This window comes from Pristis pectinata, chromosome 5 (assembly GCF_009764475.1).
Source record: "Pristis pectinata isolate sPriPec2 chromosome 5, sPriPec2.1.pri, whole genome shotgun sequence".
Taxonomy (NCBI): domain Eukaryota; kingdom Metazoa; phylum Chordata; class Chondrichthyes; order Rhinopristiformes; family Pristidae; genus Pristis; species Pristis pectinata.
Genome location: NC_067409.1, coordinates 8,314,767 through 8,334,002, shown reverse-complemented (window position 1 = coordinate 8,334,002; position 19,236 = coordinate 8,314,767). Strand labels below are relative to the sequence as shown.

Below are 19,236 nucleotides of genomic sequence, written 5' to 3'. Positions count from 1 at the left end.
CCCCCTAAACCTTTCCCCTTTCACCCTAAAGCCATGTCCTCTCATACTTATCTCTCCTAATCTAGGTGGAAAGAGCCTACTTGCATTAACCCTGTCTATGCCCCTCATCATTTTATAAACCTCTATCATATCTCCCCTCATTCTTCTCCGCTCCAAGGAATAAAGTCCTAACATGCTCAATCTTTCCTTATAACTCAACTCCTGAAGACCCGGCAACATTCTAGTAAATCTCCTCTGCACTCTTTCAATCTTACTGACATCCTTCCTATAGTTCGGTGACCAGAACTGCACACAATGTTCTAAATTTGGTCTCACCAATGACTCATACAACCTCACCAAAACATTCCAACTCCTATACTCAATACTTTGATTTATAAATGCCAAGATGCCAAAAGCCTTTTTTTACAACCCTGTCTATCTATGACTCTACTTTCAAGGAAGTATGTATCTGAACTCCCAGATCCCTTTGTTCCTCCGCACTCCTCAGTGCCCTACCATTTACTGTGCATGTCCTCCCTTGATTTGTCCTTCCAAAATGCAACACCTCACACTTGTCTGCATTAAATTCCATCTGCCACTTTCTGGACCATTTTTCCATTTGGTCCAGATCCCTCTGCAAGCTTTGAAAGCCGTCCTCACTGTCCACTACACCTCCAATCTTAGTGTCATCCGCAAACTTACTAATCCAATTTACCACATTATCGTCTAGATCATTGATATATACAACAAACAGCAATGGCCCCAACACAGATCCCTGAGGCACACCACTAGTCACAGGCCTCCAATCTGAAACAACCATCCACAACCACTCTGTCTTCTCCCACTCAGCCAATTTCGAATCCAGTTTACAACCTTTCCATGGATACCCATTAACTGAACCTTCTGAACTAATCTCCCATGTGGGACCTTGTCAAAGGCCTTACTAAAGTCCATGTAGACAACATCCACAGCCTTACCTTCATCTACTTTCTTAGTGACCTCCTCAAAAAAACTCCACAAGATTCGTTAAACACGATCTACCACGCACAAAGCCATGCTGACTATCCTTAATCAACCCTTGGCTGTCCAAATACTTATATGGCCTATCTCTGACACCTTCCAATAATTTACCCACTACTGATGTCAGGCTCACTGGCCTGTAATTACCCGGTTTACTCTTCGAGCCTTTCTTAAACAATGGAACAACACGAGCTATCCTCCAGTCCTCTGGCACTGCACCCGTGGCTAAGGACATTTTAAATATATCTGCCAGGGCCCCTGCAATTTCTACACTAGTCTCTCTCAAGGTCTGAGGAAATATCTTGTCAGGCCCTGGGGATTTATCTACCAGCGACGAGAGAGCGGAGATTGCCGGAAAATAACGAGGTTTTTTTTTCTCTTTCTAGCGTTCGGGACAGCGGCGAGTGACTGCGCAGGCGCGTGACGTCACCCGGAAGCGCGCGGGCGATTTAAAAGTCAGAGGTTCGCCTTCAAGTTTTCTTTCCAGCGACGAGAGAGCGGAGATTGCCGGAAAATAACGAGGTTTTGTTTTCTCTTTCTAGCGTTCGGGACAGCGGCGAGTGACTGCGCAGGCGCGTGACGTCACCCGGAAGCGCGCGGGCGATTTAAAAAGCAGACGAGCATATCTAGCGGGCAGCGTCGGAGCGGGCAGCTGAGTGAGAGGGAGCAGAGTGGGTTCGGCTTTGGCTCAACGGGCTTCGGCGAGAGCGGGAAAGAGGCGAGATTATAGAGAGGGGTGAGTTATTAGTTTAGTTCAGTGTTGAGCTCAGTGATATTCAGCAGTATGCATCTGGGATTAGTGTTGTGTTTGGAGTGTCAGATGTGGGGCCCCTGGGAGACGACCAGACTCCCTGATAACTACATCTGCGCAAAGTGCACCGAGATGCGGCTCCTCAAGGAACGGATTGAGAGTCTGGAGCAGCAGCTGGATGACCTTCGGTTGGTTAGGGAGAGCGAGCAGGAGATAGACAGGAGTTATAAAGATTATGTAGACAGCACCTCAGTGGCGGTCCCCCTCAAAAACCGATATCTCATTTTAGATTCGGTTGGAGAGGATGACTTCATAGAGGAAGACCTCAGCAGCCAGGACCTTGGCACCGTGTCTGATACTGTGGTCCAGCAGAGGAAGAGACATGCAGTGGTTATTGGGGATTCGATAGTAAGGGGTACAGATAGGAGATTCTGCGATAGCGATAATGAGTCTCGGATGGTGTGTTGCCTCCCTGGTGCCAGGGTACGGGATATCACAGACCGTGTCGAGAATATTCTGAGAGGGGAGGGTGAGCAGCCAGAAATCTTGGTACATGTAGGTACCAATGATGTAGGTAGAAAAAGAGGTCCTGAAGGAGGAATACAAGGCATTAGGGAGAAGGTTGAAAAGTAGGACCTCAAGGGTAGTAATCTCAGGACTACTACCCGTGTCGCGTATCAATGACAGGAAGAATAGAAAGCTCTGGCAGTTAAATGCGTGGCTGAGTGACTGGTGCAAGGGGCAGGGCTTCAGATTCTTGGATACCTGGGACCTTTTTTGGGGGAGGCAAGACCTATTTGCTAAGGATGGGTTGCATCTAAACTCCAAAGGGTCCAATATCCTGGCGGGAATGTTTAATTTAGTTGTAGGGGAGGGTTTAAACTGATCTGGCAGGGGGATGGTAACCAGGCTGCTAGGTTACAAGATGCTAAGGTGAGGGAGAAAGTGTATAGAAACGAATCCATTGAGGATGGCAAGAATGACAGGCAGGTGATAAGTCAGGATAATTTACTGAATAATAGAAGTACAACAAATCAGGATGTTAGGATACAGAATGTTAGGATCGGGGATGAGGATGTTCGGATACCGAATGTTAGGATAGGGGATGAGGTCTACACGAACATGTCTAAGATAGTAGGTAGCGAAGATAGTAAGAAGGATGGACAGGTAGAAAGTTAGGATAATCTGCTGATCAATAGAAGTACAACAAAATCAATAGCAGATACCAGTCTAAACATACTATATTTAAATGCACGTAGCATCAGGAATAAAGTAGATGACCTAGTGGCACAACTACAGGTTAATAAATATGACATCGTTGCAATCACTGAGTCGTGGCTTCATGATGGATGTGATTGGGAACTGAATGTCAAGGGGTATACAGTATATAGGAAGGATAGGAGGGTAGGCAGAGGGGGAGGTGTGGCCATGATGGTTAATAGCGATATAAAATCAATAGAAAGGAAGGACATTGGGTCAGAGGAGGTGGAATCCTTATGGGTGGAGCTAAGAAATAGCAAGGGTAAAAGAACAATAATAGCAGTCATATATAGGCCCCCGAACAGCAGTCAGGAAGTGGACCATAAGTTGCAGATTGAGATAGAAAAAGCGTGTCAGAGTGACAATGTGAAGATAATTATGGGGGATTTTAACATGAAGGTGGACTGGGAAATGCAGCAAGGCGGTAGGAGAGGGAGTTTGTGGAATGTCTAAGGGATGTTTTTCTGGAGCAACTTATTGAGGAGCCCACCAGGGGATCGGCTGTTTTGGATTGGGTGCTGTGTAGTGAACCCGAGGTGATTAGGGAACTAAAGGTAAAGGAACCACTGGGAACAAGTGATCACAATATGATTGAGTTTAGTTTCAAGTTTGAGAAGGAGAAGCTGATAACTGGTGTATCGATATTTCAGTGGAATAAGGGAAATTACAAAGGTATGAGAGATGAGTTGGCCCAAATTGATTGGAGGAGTAAGTTAGCTGGAGGGACGGCAGAGGAAAAATGGAAGAAATTTCTACAGGAAATAAGGACAATGCAGGACAGATATATTCCAAGAAAAAAGGTTTTGAATGGAAAAAAGGCACAGATGTGGATAACGAGGGAGGTGAAGGATAAAATAAAAGCAAAAGGGGCGGCGTACAAAGTAGCAAAAATTAGTGGGAAAACAGAAGATTGGAACGATTTTAAAAATCTGCAGAGAGAAACTAAGAAGGTCATTAGGAAAGCAAAGATGAGTTACGAAAGGAAGCTGGCGGACAACATTCGGAAGGATTCTAAGAGTTTTTTTAAATACATAAGGAATAAAAGAGAGACACGGGTTGACATAGGACCAATTGATAACGGTGCAGGAGGTATTATAATGGATGATAGTGAGATGGCAAAGGAATTGAATGAATATTTTGCATCGGTCTTCACCGTGGAGGACATAAGCAATGTGCCCGTTAGTCAGGAGTCTCACGAATTGGAGCTGAGTTCAATTGAGATTAATAGGGAGAAGGTGCTTGGAAAACTAAAGGGGCTTAAGGCTGATAAGTCTCCCGGACCGGATGAGGTGCATCCCCGGGTTCTGAAGGAGGTGGCTGTGGAGATAGCGGAGGCGTTGGCGATTATTTTTCAGGAATCGATAGATTCTGGCATGGTTCCGGAGGACTGGAGGGTAGCGAATGTAGTTCCGTTGTATAAGAAAGGTGGGAGGCAGCACAAAGGCAATTACAGACCTATTAGTCTGACGTCAGTGGTGGGAAAATTATTGGAGTCTATCCTCAAGGAGGAGGTTACCGAATACCTAGAGGCGCAAGGCAAGATAGGACCTAGTCAACATGGTTTTGTGAAGGGGAGGTCCTGTCTGACCAACCTATTGGAGTTTTTTGAAGAAATCACAGGTAGGGTGGATAAGGGAGAGGCGGTAGACGTTGTGTATTTAGACTTTCAAAAGGCCTTCGATAAGGTGCCTCACAAGAGACTGATTAATAAGATGAGAGGTCATGGAATTATGGGCAGGGTAGCAAAATGGGTGGAGAATTGGCTGGTTGGCAGGAAGCAAAGGGTGGAAATAAAAGGATCTCGTTCTGGTTGGTTACCGGTTACTAGTGGTGTGCCGCAGGGGTCGGTGTTGGGGCCTCTCCTTTTTACCTTGTACATCAATGATTTGGATGATGGAATAAATGGTTGTGTGGCTAAGTTTGCGGATGACACCAAGATTAGTGGAGGAGTAGGGAGCATAGAGGAAATAGAAAGAATGCAGAGGGACCTAGACAGTTTAGGAGAATGGGCAAGGAAATGGCAGATGAGATTCAATGTTGAGAAATGTGCAGTTGTACACTTTGGAAGTAGAAATAAGCGGGTAGATTATTATCTAGAAGGAGAGAAGATTGACAGTGCGGTAGTACAAAGGGACTTGGAGGTACTCATACAAGATACCTTAAAAGTTAACCACCAGGTTGGATCGGTGGTTAAGAAAGCGAATGCTATGTTGGCATTCATCTCGAGAGGTATAGTGTATAAAAGTAAGGAAGTGTTGATGAGGCTCTACGGGGCGCTAGTGAGGCCTCATTTGGAATACTGTGCGCAGTTTTGGGCCCCACATCTTAGGAAGGATGTGCTGACGTTGGAGAGGGTTCAGAGGAGATTTACGAGAATGATTCCAGGAATGAAAGGGCTTAAGTATGATGAGCGTTTGTCGGCTCTTGGACTGTACTCGCTGGAGTACAGAAGGATGAGAGGGGACCTCGTAGCGACATTTAAAATGTTGATAGGTAAGGATAGAGTAGATGTGGCTAGGCTGTTTCCCTTGGTGGGCGTGTCCAGGACCAGAGGGCACAATCTTAGAATTAGAGGGTACAGTTTCAAGACAGAGATGAGGAGAAGTTTCTTTACCCAGAGGGTGGTGAAATTGTGGAACTCCTTGCCACGCACAGCAGTGGAGGCCAGATCAGTGGGGGTATTCAAGGAGGAGATAGACAGATATCTAAATAGTCAGGGTATCAAGGGATATGGGGATAAGGCTGGCAAATGGGATTAGAATAGTTTTTTTTCTTCTTTTTTTCCCACCCCATTTCTTTTTCCCTTTTCCTTGGAGCAGACTCGATGGGCCGAATGCCCTGCTTCTGCTCCCTTATCTTGTGATCTTGATTCACTGTAAAGCATCAAGTACCTCCACCTTTTTCAGCTCTCTATGTGTTCCATGACACTAGTGCTTGTTTCCCTTCCTTCCATATCCATGATGCCAGTTTCCTGAGTAAATACTGATGCAAAAAAACTGTTTAAGACCTCCCCCATCTCCTGAGGCTCCACGCATATATGACCACTCTGATCTACTAGGGGACCAATTCTGTCTCTTATTATCCTTTTGCTCTTAATATACCTGTAGAAACCCTTTGGGTTTACCTTCACATTATCTGCCAAAGCAGCCTCACGTCTTCTTTTTGCCTTCCTGATTTCCTTTTTTTTAAAAAGTATTTTCTTACATTTCCTATACTTTTCAAGTACCTCATCCGTTCCTAGTTGCCTATACCTGCTATACACCTCTCTCTTTTTCTTAACCAGCTCACCAATATCCCTTGAAAACCAAGGTTCCCTATGCTTGTTACCCTTGCCTTTAATCCTGACAGGAACATACAAACTCTGCACTCTCAAAATTTTGTCTTTGAAGGCTTTCCATTTACTGAGCACATCCTTGCCAGAAAATAACTTATCCCAATCCACCCTACCTAGATCCTTTCTCATTTCCACTAGCATTTTGTTTTTATTTCACATTTCCATCATTTTAAGAGATGTAGGTTGCCACACAGAGGTGAGACTCTGCAATCTGGAAGCATTTTTCACCAGTATTCCTTCTATTTCAATCAACCATAATTTAAACTTTGCCAAGTTGGAAATCAACATCAAGAAAATAAACTTGGAAATTTCATCTAGATGGCAAATCACGGTTTAACAGAAGCCTTGGCAGAGTCTTAGAAGCAGGTTGCCCACCCCCTCAATTATACAGGTTTCAAGAGCAGTTACATGTAAATATTGAAACAATATACCAGCAATGGATTAAAAAATAATGCTGATGCCAAAAGCAGCTGGTATGTGCAACACAGGTTGATATAAATTTGAGATTTCTTGACATGTTTACAAGTTTTCTAATACAGTACGCTGTCCACACCCCAAAACCAACTGAAGAAATTCTGGGCTGATTTTACTTTGAAACTGAATAATAAACTGATTCATGAAGAAATATGCAGGCTTGTTTTGTTAGTGGTATTTGGACAACAAATATACAAGACACTCTGGGGGGGGGGGGGGGGTGGTTGGAACTGACCAATCCACATTCTAACAATCCACAGGGAATTTCATGGTCATTGAAGCACAGTCATTTATGCAAGCAAACACCAGCTTACAAACTACAATGGCGAGTAGTCTGCTTTAGCTATGGACAGTCGAGTCAAAGAAATATTTTTATTAAGGAACTACAGTATCAAAAATTTTAACATCCCCCTTGATATATAGAAAATTGAATATTTCAAACTAACAGCAGAACATCTAACAATGAAGCACTCCAACAGGGCTGTACTACAACATTTGCCTATATTAGACATTTCCTACTCCACCATTGTTCATGCACACCATTGTTAAATGCATTGTTAAAACCAAAATAATTGTCTCCAACTCCAGGGTAGTGACTAGAATCCCAGGAACACTTTCTGGTTTAGATCTATAGATTTCACACAGGCTACAGCAAACAGAGTTGGTGCTGTAGTGTCACAGAGACATGTTCAAAACAAAAGGCTAAAATTCTTTGTAACTAGTTAAGGAGAGAACCCACATCTTTGGTCTGCAGCCTCATGTTTTGAAATGGATGGCATACAAATAGGGCTTTATAGGGATACAAGGGATATAGGGCTTTAAACTAAATAACGGGGGGGGGGGGGGGGGGTGGGGCTCAACAGATTGCAAAATTATGGATAGAGTAAAAGGGAAGGAGAGGTTACTGAAATCTTCAGAATAAAGAATAAGAATGTTTAGTAAGGGACAAGCATTTAACTTCAGGCAACATGCAGACAAATTTGAGAAGAAAGGTGGTGAATACAGGACTGAAGGCATATTTGAATGCACGCAGTATACAAGGTGCTTATAGTGCAGTTAGAAATTGGCAGGTATGACGTTGTGGGCATCAGAGTCTTGGTTGAAAGATCACAGCTTAACATTCAAGGAGACATCCTATTGAAAAGACAGGCAGGTGGGCAGAGAGAGTGGGTGGCTCTGTTGGTTAAAAAAAATGAGATCAAATCCTTAGCAAGAAGTGACATAGGATCAAAAGATGTGGAATCCTTATGGGTAGAGTTAAGAAACTGCAAGGGTAAAAAGACCCTGATGGGAGTTATATACAGGCCTCTGAATAGTAGCCAGGATGTGGGGTACAAATTACAACAGGAGAGAGAAAAGGCATGTAAAAAGGGCAATGTTATGGTGGTCATGGGGGATTTCAATACACAGATTGATTGGGAAAATCAGGTTGGTACTGGATCCCGAGAAGGGATTTATAGAATGCCTATGAGATGACCTTTTAAGAGCAACTTGTGCTTGAGCCCACTAAGGCAAAAGGCAATTCTGGATTTGGTGTTGTGCAATGAATCAGATTTCATTAGGGAGTTTAAGATAAAGGAACCCTTGGGAGGTAGTGATCATAAAAGAGGCAAGAGTGGACTGCTGGAAAATGACACTGGATAGTAATGGAGAACAAAGATGGCAGATGAACTGAATAAGCATTTTGCGTCAGTCTTCACTGTGGGAGACACCAGCAACATGCCAGAAATTCAAGAGAGTCAGGGGGGCAGAAGTGAGTGTAGTCACTATTACTAAGGAGAAGGTGCTTGGGAAGCTGAAAGGTCTGAAGGTGGATAAGTCACCTGGACTGGATGGACTACACCCAAATGTTCTGAAAGAGGTAGCTGAAGAGATTGTAGAGGCATTAGTAGCGATCTTTCAAGAATAACTAGATTCAGGAATGGATCCTGAGGACTGGAAAATCTCAAATGTCACTCCACCCTGAGGTGGGACGGAGGCAAAAGACAGGAAATTATAGGCCAGTAAGCCTGACTTCAGTGGTTGGTAAGATGTTAGAGTCCACTATTAAGGATGAGGTTTTGGGGTATGGAAGCTCATGATAAAATAGGCTGAAGTCAGCATGGTTTCCTTAAGGGGAATTCTTGCCTGACAAATCTGTTGGAATTCTTTCAGTAACAGGCAGGATAGACAAAGGAGAGTCAGTGGATGTTTATTTGAATTTTCAGAAGGCCTTTGACAAGGTGCCGCTCATGAGGCTGCTAAACAAGATAGGAGCCCATGGTATTACAGAAAAGGTTCTAGTGTGGATACAAGATGGCTGACTGGCAGAAGGCAAAGAGTGGGAATAAGGGGGCCTTTCCTGGTTGGCTGCCGGTGACTAGTGGTGTTCAGCAGGGGTTGGTGTTGGGTCCGCTACTTTTCACATTATATGTTAATGATCTGGATGATGGAATTGACGGCTTTGTGGCCAAGTTTGCAGATGGAACAAAGATAGGTGGAGGGGCAGGTAGTGTTGAGGAAGCAGGGAGTCTGCAGAAGGACTTGGACAGGTTGGGAGAATGGGCAAAGTGACAGAGGGAATACAATGTAGGGAAGTGCATTGTCAAGCACTTTTGGTAGAAGGAATAGAGTACACCATTTTCTAAACAGGGAGCGAATTCAGAAATCAGAGGTGCAAAGGGACTTGGGAGTCCAAGTGCAGGATTCCCTGAAGATTAACTTGCAGGTTGAGTCAGTAGTAAGGAAGGCAAATGCAAAGTTAGCATTCATTTCGAGATGACTAGAATATAAAAGCAAGGATGTAATGCTGAGGCTTTATAAGGCATTTGTCAGACCACATTTGGAGTATTGTGAGCAGTTTTGGGCCCCATATTTAAGGATGGATGTGCTGGCATTGGAGAGGGTCCAGCTGGTTTACAAGAATAATCCCAGGAATGAAAGGGTTAATATATGAGAAGCATTTGATGCCTCTGGGCCTTTGCTCGCTGGAGCTTAGAAGGATGGTGGGGGGGGACCTCATTGAAACCTACCAAATATTGAAAGGCCTAGATGGAGTAGATGTGGAGAGAATGTTTCCAGTGTAGGAGAGTCTAGGGCCAGAGAACACAGCCTCAGAAGGACCTCTCTTTAGAGCAGAGATAAGGAGGAATTCCTTTAGCCAGAGTGCAGTGTACCTGTGGAATTAGTTGGCACAGATGGCTGTGGAGGCCAAGTCATTGGGTATATATTTAAATTTTAAAATTTTTTTATTTTATTTACAGCGTGGTAACGGGCCCTTCCGGCCTAACGAGTCCGCGCTGCCCATTTTAAACCCAAATTAACCTACCCATACGTCTTTGCCATGTGGGAGGAAACCGGAGCACCCGGAGGAAACCCACGCAGACACGGGAGAACGTACAAACCCCTTACAGACAGCAGCAGGAATCGAACCCCGATCGCTGGCGCTGCAATAGCGTTGCACTAACCGTAAAGCAGAGGTTGATAGGTTCTTGATTAGTAAGGGTGCCAAAAGTTACGGGGAGAAGGCAGGAGAATGAGGTTGAGGGGGAAAAAATAAATCAGCCATGATTGAATGGCAGAGCAGACTCAATAGGCCGAATGGCCTAATTCTGCTCCTATGTCTTATGGTCTAAAATAAATTTATTCCACTGTATCTCAGCACGTGACAATAATAAACCAATTACCAATACTTAAGTTAGCAGATGAACTTGGCACAGTGCTTGCAATGAACTCCTGTGTCAGTGGCAACACACAAGATGCTGGAATAACTCAGGTCAGACAGCATTTGTGGAGGGAAATAGACAGTCAATGTTTCGGGTCGAGACCCTTCGGGACTGGAAGGAAAGAGGGCAGAAGCTATTTCCCTCCATCAATGCTGCCTGACCTATTGAGTTCCTCCAGCATCTTGTGTGTGTTGCTCCACATTCTAGCATCTGCAGACTCTCGCGTCTCCTGTGTCAGTGAGCAGTGGTATGTGCCACCCTGTCTCGACCCAAAGGAAATTGACCAGGAAGATGGAAGAGGTGTCACCCAATATTGGTAACAAAGCCAAAGATTGCAGCTATGAACTCCTAAAAACATTGTAAAATTTTTGCAATTATTTGTAACCACAATTTAAAGCCTATTGCTGTCAGGTTTCAAAATTGCTACAAAATGGTTAAACACTGTGCCACAGAAAATATTTTATAAAATTGTAAGTCTCTATGCAAACATTACTGGGAGTAATGAAATTTGAGATCACACACCCCTAAGCTTCTAAAAGAATTCAGTTATTTTAACCATTTAAAAATTTTACACCTATAATCCTAATGCATGGGTCAGAAGTTTAACTATCTTCACAATAAATAGTATTCTTTGGAGGAATAAAAAAAGCAAGTCTTATCTCTAGTGGAAGAACATTCATTATATATATCTATCCAATTGTTTCAACCACAGGATCTTGCTATTAAGAGTGCTTTGGTGAATATAGGAGCCAATCCCAAGCTGACCACAGACACGGCAGTACATTAGTTCAATAATTCATCATCTTCAGGAGCACTTTCAGCTCCTGGGGGCTACCTACTACATATTCCCATGCTTTGCAATGGCCCTTGTTTCTATGGCAATGGCCTATTCAAGTATCAAGTCCTATGCTGTAAACTGAGCAATAAGAGTGCTCAAAGAGAAAATGTCAAAATAAAATTGTCCCACTATCACAAAACAATGAGGATTTCAGCTACAATGTAAGATAGCAAAATGATAGATAACAAGGAAAAATTTCTCCAAATGTGATTAGGAGCAATTGAAACTAAATGTTCCCACCCAATCACTTTGTATGCTTCAAATTCTTCTAACAAAGGCCCTAATTCCCTTAATTTTCTTATTCTCCTCTACTGCTAAGTCAATTTAAATTGTTAGAACATCTGAGACAATGCATATTGTGTTTGAAGAAACTATGCTTTCGCTGTACACATCCAAATGGCCCCATTGCATTTCTTCAGAATGGAGTAGGATGCAGTTGGCAAATGCATTTATCCAAAGGAGGTGATAAATGTACTGTCTTGGAATGAAGCACAGTACAGAGAGAAAAACAGGTGTTTATGGAAATCAATGCACTCCCCTGCTTTCCTGCCATTTTCCAAGATACTGTTTATGGCACAAATAGTATTTAAAATGCCAAATTATATTCTGAATATACAAGCACATTTGTAAATTAAATCTACCCAAGTAACTGACAAGTTATGCTTAGACCTGCATACCAGTATGGAGTTAAATGGTTTTAAATATGAGGAGCACAATGGTGCTACAGGTAGTATAGTTGTCTGATAGCTCGAGAGACACAGGTTTGTTCCTGACTTCTGACACGTGTAGTTGGATTGCATGTCAGTCTCCCTTTGGTGACTGTGTGCTACCCTCAAGTGCTCCCATTTCCTTCCTCGTCCCAAAGGAGTGCTAATTAAGTTAATTGACTACTGTAAATTGTTCTTGTGTGAACGTAGGTTACAGCAAAATAGATTGGGCAGTGGGAATATTTTAAGAGCCAATACAGAATGTACAGGCCAAATGATTCCTCATGACGTAAGGAAATGTGAAGGAAAATAAATACGCAGCAATCAACTGCATAATGAACATCCCATCAAAGTCAGTTGGCTTCATGCCATAACTAGGAAAGATATTGAAAGTTCTCAAAAAAAAGCCACACAAACCAAAGTTAGAATAGTCTTAATGATTTCTAAAGCTTGATCAACCACATTGAAATTTTTGAAATAAAAGGACAAATAAAAATCTGCAGATGCTGGAAATCCAAGATTAAAAAAACAGTAAATGCTGGAAACACTCAGGTTAGGCAGCACCTGTGGAAAGAGAAACAATTAATATTTCTGGTCTAATCAAGCTTTATAAAGTTGGAGCACAACCTCCTACTTCTGTATTCAATGCCCTGACTAATGAAGACCAGTATCCCATATCTTCCTAACCACATTATCTACCTGCGTTGTCACCTTCAAGGATCTATGGACTTGTACTCCAAGGTTCCTCAACACTGAGACCCTACCATTCATGGGTCATGACCTAGCATCATTACTACTCCCAAAATGCATCACCTCACATTTTACTGGATTAAACCCTGCCTATCATTTTTCAGCTCATTTCACCAAAACTTGGATATTGCTCTGCAGCCTAACACTACTTTCCACACTATCAACTCCACCAATCTTCACATCATCCTTGAACTTACTAATCATGCCTCCCACATCCAAGTCATTCACATATTAAAAAAAAATGAGGATTCCAGCACTGATCCCTGTGGGACACCACTAGGTCACAAACAATCAATCACAAAAACCACCCCCTACCATCACCATCTCTTATAGCAAAGCCAGTTTTGCATCCAGTTTACCAACTTGCATTTGATCCCATGAGCCCCAACCTTTTGAATAAGTCTTCCATTTGAAACCTTGTCAAAGACTTTACTGAAATCCATGTAAATTACATCTACTGCCCTACCCTCATGAATACACTTGGTGGTGTGTGCAAAGACTTTAATCAAATTAGTCAGACGGGATCTGCCCTTGACAAAGCCACATTGGCTGTCTCTGATTAGTCCCTGCCTTTCCAAGTGATCACTAATCTCCCTCAACTTTTCCCCTACCACTGATATTAGGCTCACAGGTCTATAGTTACCAGGCTTCTCCCTGCCGCCTTTCTTGAAAAGGATCTGCAGGGCTTTTCAAAATATAGCCTGGTGCATAAAATAACATTTCATTTCTCCTCTGGTTCTTTCACCAAGTACCTTAAATCTAATGTCCTCTGGTTACTCATCCTCCTGCAAATCCAAATGCTTTATCCCTACTTTCTCCATCAAAACCTTTCACAGTTTGGAGCCAATCTCCCCTTAACACTTTATGCTGTTAAAATGATAATACCAGATTCAAGTCCCTCCATACAAGTCCAGTAAAGGAAAACTCCAATAACCCAGTTTCAGATTGCTCGGAAGTTCCAATGGTTTAGCATCTGGCTCACTGGGTTATGTTCCTCACACTTCCTTTAAACACATTGGGTTCACTTGAAAATGATACTACTGTACAGCATTTAAAAAAAAAACAAATTAAAAGTTTATCAGGGTATTAATGAGAAATAGCAAATTGCCCAGAAAACATGCTACACCTGCATTAAAGTCCTAAATATGCTAGATGTATTTATGTAGTCCTATCTTATCCAGAGTAAATCAAGCAGTTCATTTGAGTAAAAACCAAAGCAGTCAATATTTACCCAAGGCTACTGCAATGATTAGAATGAACAAGGAGCTAGCCTTGGTCTTAAAATAGAGAAAAAAAATCCTGCCACAATTGCAAATTAGTTTTGACAGTTATGTAAAAGATTATAAACCTACAGATACAGCAGAACACTAAAATATGGTACTAGACATTAAAAATTTATAGCATAAAAGGATGCCATTCAGCTTGTTCTGCCTGTGCTGTTCTTTGCAGCACCTAATTTAATCCCACACTTTATCTTCTACACCAACACCTTACAAATCAGACCTCAGAAGGTATATGCTCTGTTAATGTTTCTATAGAATCTGCTTCATCCAGTTTTTTTCTAAAAAGTAATGCATTCCAGATCTTAGTCCCAAATTAAAGTCTTTTATTTCTTTTACAAACTATAAATTTATAGGAGTCAAAACTTCCACAAGCTAATGACTTGGGTAGATAGCACCAAAATAGAGCATGTTTGAAATTCAGGTGAGGCAGAATCCATGGATAGAAACAATTTTTCAGGGTAAAGCTTTGATTCTGATGAAAAATTAATTCTGCTCCTCTCTCCACAGACACAGCTGACTTGCATTTCTAAAGTGCTGTTTTATTTCATATTTCCAGAAAGAACATTTTGCTTTTAGACAAGGGTAGCAGAGTGACACAGCTGGTAGAGTCACCAGAGATCCACATTTAATCCCAACCATGGGTGAAGTTTACACATTCTCTGAGAGGACATGGTGGGGGGTGGTTTCAGAAGGTGGGGAAAATAAGTGATTAAATGTAGGTTTAATGTAAATGGACAGTTGATGGCTGGCACAGACTTAGTGGGCTGAAGTGCCTGCTTCCACGTGCATCTCTCTATGATAACTAGATGAGTATCTACTTTAGATCTGCCTCTCTTCTTTCAGGTCACCCCTCAGCCTCCATTGCTCCGGGGAAGACAAGCCCAACCTATCCAATCTCACACCATAATTAAAGACCTCCAATCCAAGCAGCATCCTGGTAAATCTCCTCTGTATGCTGAGGAAAGGTTGTATCTGTGGAGGCTGGTTGTAAGTTAGATGAGGAGATAATCGATGATATACCATACACGCTGCATTGTTCAGTGTTATAGGGTCCTAGAGTGATATAGCACAGATGTAGGCCCTTTGGTCCACTGTGTCTACCCCAACTATCATGCCCCTCAATACCAACTCAATTTGCCTGCATCCATATCCCTCTATGCCCTGCACCTGTCTTAAATGTTGTTACTGATCTTGCCTCCCACCTCCTTTGGCAGCTCATTCCAGATACCAACTACTCTGGGGAAACAAAAATAATCCCTCAGAGTCCCTTTAAACCTCCTCCATCTCACCTTAATCCTATGCCTTCTACTTTTAGACAACCCTACCACGGGAAAGACTGTCGCCATCTATGCCTTTTTCACTCTAGGGAAAACAGACCCAGCCTATCCAATCACTCCTGTTAACTGCTATGGGGCCATACTGGCCCGGTGTTCAGCCCCAGTATGCTTCTTGCAGTTTGTAAGTCTGTGGATAGGAGCCCAAGATGCAAACCAATGACCTTTGGTCATGAACCCACGTTAGGAGGGATCAGTTTCTCTTACCCTTCCAAAATTCCTCAATTCTGATTATCTTCATTGCTTCTACATACTTTCCCCAATCTCTACAATGCAACTGAAGTATCCCATCCTTAAAATCATCTTGCAAAATCTTTCATCCCAAGAAACTTGACATCCGAAAACACTGTCCAGAATTGTACTCAAACCAAGAGCCTTTAACAGTTTAGCAGGACACTGAATTGATGAAAGTAAATGAACTAGGTTGTCTAGAGACACAAGAGTGCAGATGCTGGAAATTTGGAGCAACGCACAAAGGAGCTGGAGGAACTCAGCGAGTCAGGCAGCATCTATGGAGGGAAATGGACTATTGACATTTTGGGTCAAGACCAGGACTGTGTTGAACTAGGTTCTCTTTCAAAAACCCTTACCTCAATACAATTAGTGGTAATGCAAGACCATCTTAGATTTTCTGGTACTGTGAAGATGACAGTCCTGATAACAGGGTGAGGGGAAGCAAAGTGAAGTTCTTGGATTTCTTCAATAACAGCCACCTACCTACCTCACAGCAGGGAATTGAGAGCTGGAAACAGACTCCTAAAGACACTCCTACACTGAAGAGCAAACCTTTTATTTAAAATGGAAACTAAAACAAATTACTGTGCTCAGTAATACAAAGGATCAAGACTGAAGTTATCAAGTAGTGGTCAAATGGCACCAAGATCTTTTGAAGGAATGAAGAAGGGCAGACAGCCAAGCAGGATTGGGGAAAGAGAAAGTAAGGGCAAGGAAGGAATGATGCACACAAGAAATTGAAAAATACAGAATCCCACACTTGAAGTGTAAATGTAGTTTTGAATATTCTTTTAGACTTTAATGAATTCATGAGGTGGCAATAACATTGCATGGGTGAATGTTTATTAAGATAGTGAAAATATCTACAAATGTAATGAACTGTCAAAGGAATGTAACAGCAGTGCCAACAGTGCACTAATGAACTAGTGCAAAAATCACAGCTCTGAAGTACACCACATTTGACACTGACATTTCACTGTTTTAGAATGTATCCCCAATCACAAAATAAAAGGAGGGGGAAAATAGAGGTTAAAAAAGTTGACATATGCACATCTGCATGCACTTGATTGCAGAGCAGTATTTTACCTTCCCGGTAATCTGATAAACCTATTCACATATGGAAATATTAATGCATCTGAAGAAAAAGCTGAAGTACACATTTTCCAAAACAGTACAAATGAAACAGCTACAGGGGGAGCTATCACGTGAAAAGAGTTACGAGGCAGATTGCAGATAGCAAGAGCTACCCAAGGAGTTTTCCTGTTTGTGTGCATGCCGAGAAGCATGTGAAACAAGCCCTGAATTTTTATTACCATATTAAGTCAATGTGCTACGTTCACAGTAACCATTATGGGCTGATACAACAGCATTAAACTTCCATGTAAAGGCTGCCAGGAAAGTCAAATTTCCTCAAAGGCTCTGGAAAGCAACAGTAGTTCCTGCTTATTCATCCACTACATTGGTGGAGCAGAGGAAATTCCTTCATACAAGAGCACAAGAAATAAGAGTACGTATATCATTCAGCCTCTTGAGCCTGCTTTGCATTCAACATGATTTCTGCCAATATTCTATCTCAAATGCCATTTCCCTGCCCCATCTCTCCAATGACCTCTACAACCATCCGGAGTAAAGAATTCTATAGATTCATCAGCCTCTGACTGAAGAAATTTGACTGTATTTCCATTCTAAATGGCCTTTTTGAAAGTGATCCCTAGTTGTACACTAATCCAGGGGTAAACATTACATCTGCCCTGTAAGAATACTGTACGTTTCAATAAGTTCACCTTTCATTCTTCAAAATTCTACATAATAGAGACTTGATTTACTCAAATCTATGACAGACCTACCATACCAGAGTTATAAGAACAGAAACAGGCCATTTGGCCTACCATGTCCATACCAACCATCAAGTATCTATCTATACTAATCCCATTTACCAGCACTTGGTCTGAAGCCTTCGATGTTTTAGTGATTCAAGGGCTCATTCAAATACATGGTGTTGAGTACCTGCCGCCAGCACATCATCAGGCAGTGTGTTCCAGATTCCAGCCACATTCTGGGTGAAAAAGTTTTCCTCAGATTCCCCCTACACTTCTTACTCTAAACATATACCCTCTAGTTATAGGTACCTGCATGGGGAAAGTTTCCTACTATCCAAGCCCCTCAATTTTGTACACCTCTATCAAGTTCCCCCTCAGCCTCTTCTGCAGCAAGGAAAACAAACCCAGCCTATCCAGTCGTTCCAGGAACTAGTCTGGTGAATATTTGCTGTACTTGCTCTATATCAAGCAGAAGCTTTTTTTCTAAAGTACGTAGAGACCAAAATTGGAAACAATATTCGGGGTGTGGTCTCACAGGATACTATACAATTCAGTAAGGCATCTTATCTTGACATACTCAAAATCTCTTGTAATACAGCTTGTCATTTGCCTTTCCAATTGCTTAATGTACTTGTTGGTTAACTTTCAGTGACGTGACAAGGACAATGGAGTCTCTTTGAACATCATTTCCCAATATCTCACCATTTTAAAACTCAACATTCCTCTATCCTACAACTTTTCCATATTTGCACTCCATCTGCTACATTGTTTCCCATTCACCAAGCTCAACTACAAGCCTTTGAAACCTTCTTGCATCCCATGACATTTGGACCCTTCGGCTAAATCATTGATATAAAGTGAGGTCCTAACCACCCATCCCTGTGGGACCCAACTAGTCACAGCCTGCCAACCTGAAAATGAATAATGTTATTCCATTAAATTCCAGTATTTGTAACTTTCTCAGTCTAAGTTCTATTTTAAAAATTGGTAGCATATGTGGGCAGAACAATGTACAAGACCAGGCAAGATGAGGCAGAGAATTGTAGGAAGTTTCCTAAAGTAGAAAATTAATTTATATCAGCTATGAGCTATAAATAGTGGGAAGTGTTAATTTCATTCTTTACAGCATAAATGAAAAACAAATCTACAAAACTACTAATTTCTGTTTAAGACTAAGTCATGTTTTATAATTGCATCTTAAATAAAAAAAAGACTAATACCACTTTTCATCCCCAAAATCTTGCTTTTACACATAGTAAATGATTTGTAAACTTCAATATTTCCCAGTACTGATAAATACACTATTTTACATGCAGCAAAGGTCTGCAAACAGCAAATGAAATACATGACCGTTAACCTTGTTTTGCCTGATGGACAGGACATTAGAATTTCCTCCTCTTCAGATGATGCCAATTCAATCAGCTGATGAGACCTTGGTTTAATATCAAATCTAAAGGGCAGAGCAGATCAGCATTCTATCAGTACATGGATTGGAGAAGAGTAATTGTTCTCTCTAATTTTGAAAATTCCAGTGATACAAGTATAGGAAACTGAAATCACTTAGCCCAATAGGATCCCTTTGGGAATGTCTTTCAGATTTTACAAATATACATCAAATAAGCAATTAAGACACTAGCAGCAGCAGCATGGTTCATTCCTCACTAATCTTATGCCATTTCTTGAGAATATTATTAAATAGGTGGTGAAGTCAATGTTGAGATAGAATCTTAAATGTAAGATTGAAGTTT

At 41.8% G+C, this 19,236-nt stretch overlaps 1 protein-coding gene across 6 annotated transcripts in view; it reads right to left on the bottom strand.

Annotated features, from left to right (window-relative positions):
* Positions 1-19,236, bottom strand: part of nktr (natural killer cell triggering receptor) — a 174,830-nt gene that overhangs the window by 140,955 nt on the left and 14,639 nt on the right. For 4 of the 6 annotated variants that reach the window (XM_052015714.1, XM_052015716.1, XM_052015718.1 and 1 more), the window contains exon 2: positions 18,846-18,938. The exons of the other annotated variants lie outside the window; for them this stretch is intronic. The gene's annotated coding sequence lies outside the window, so the exon portion shown is untranslated. The remainder of the gene's footprint in view (positions 1-18,845; positions 18,939-19,236) is intronic. 6 annotated transcript variants of the gene reach the window in all.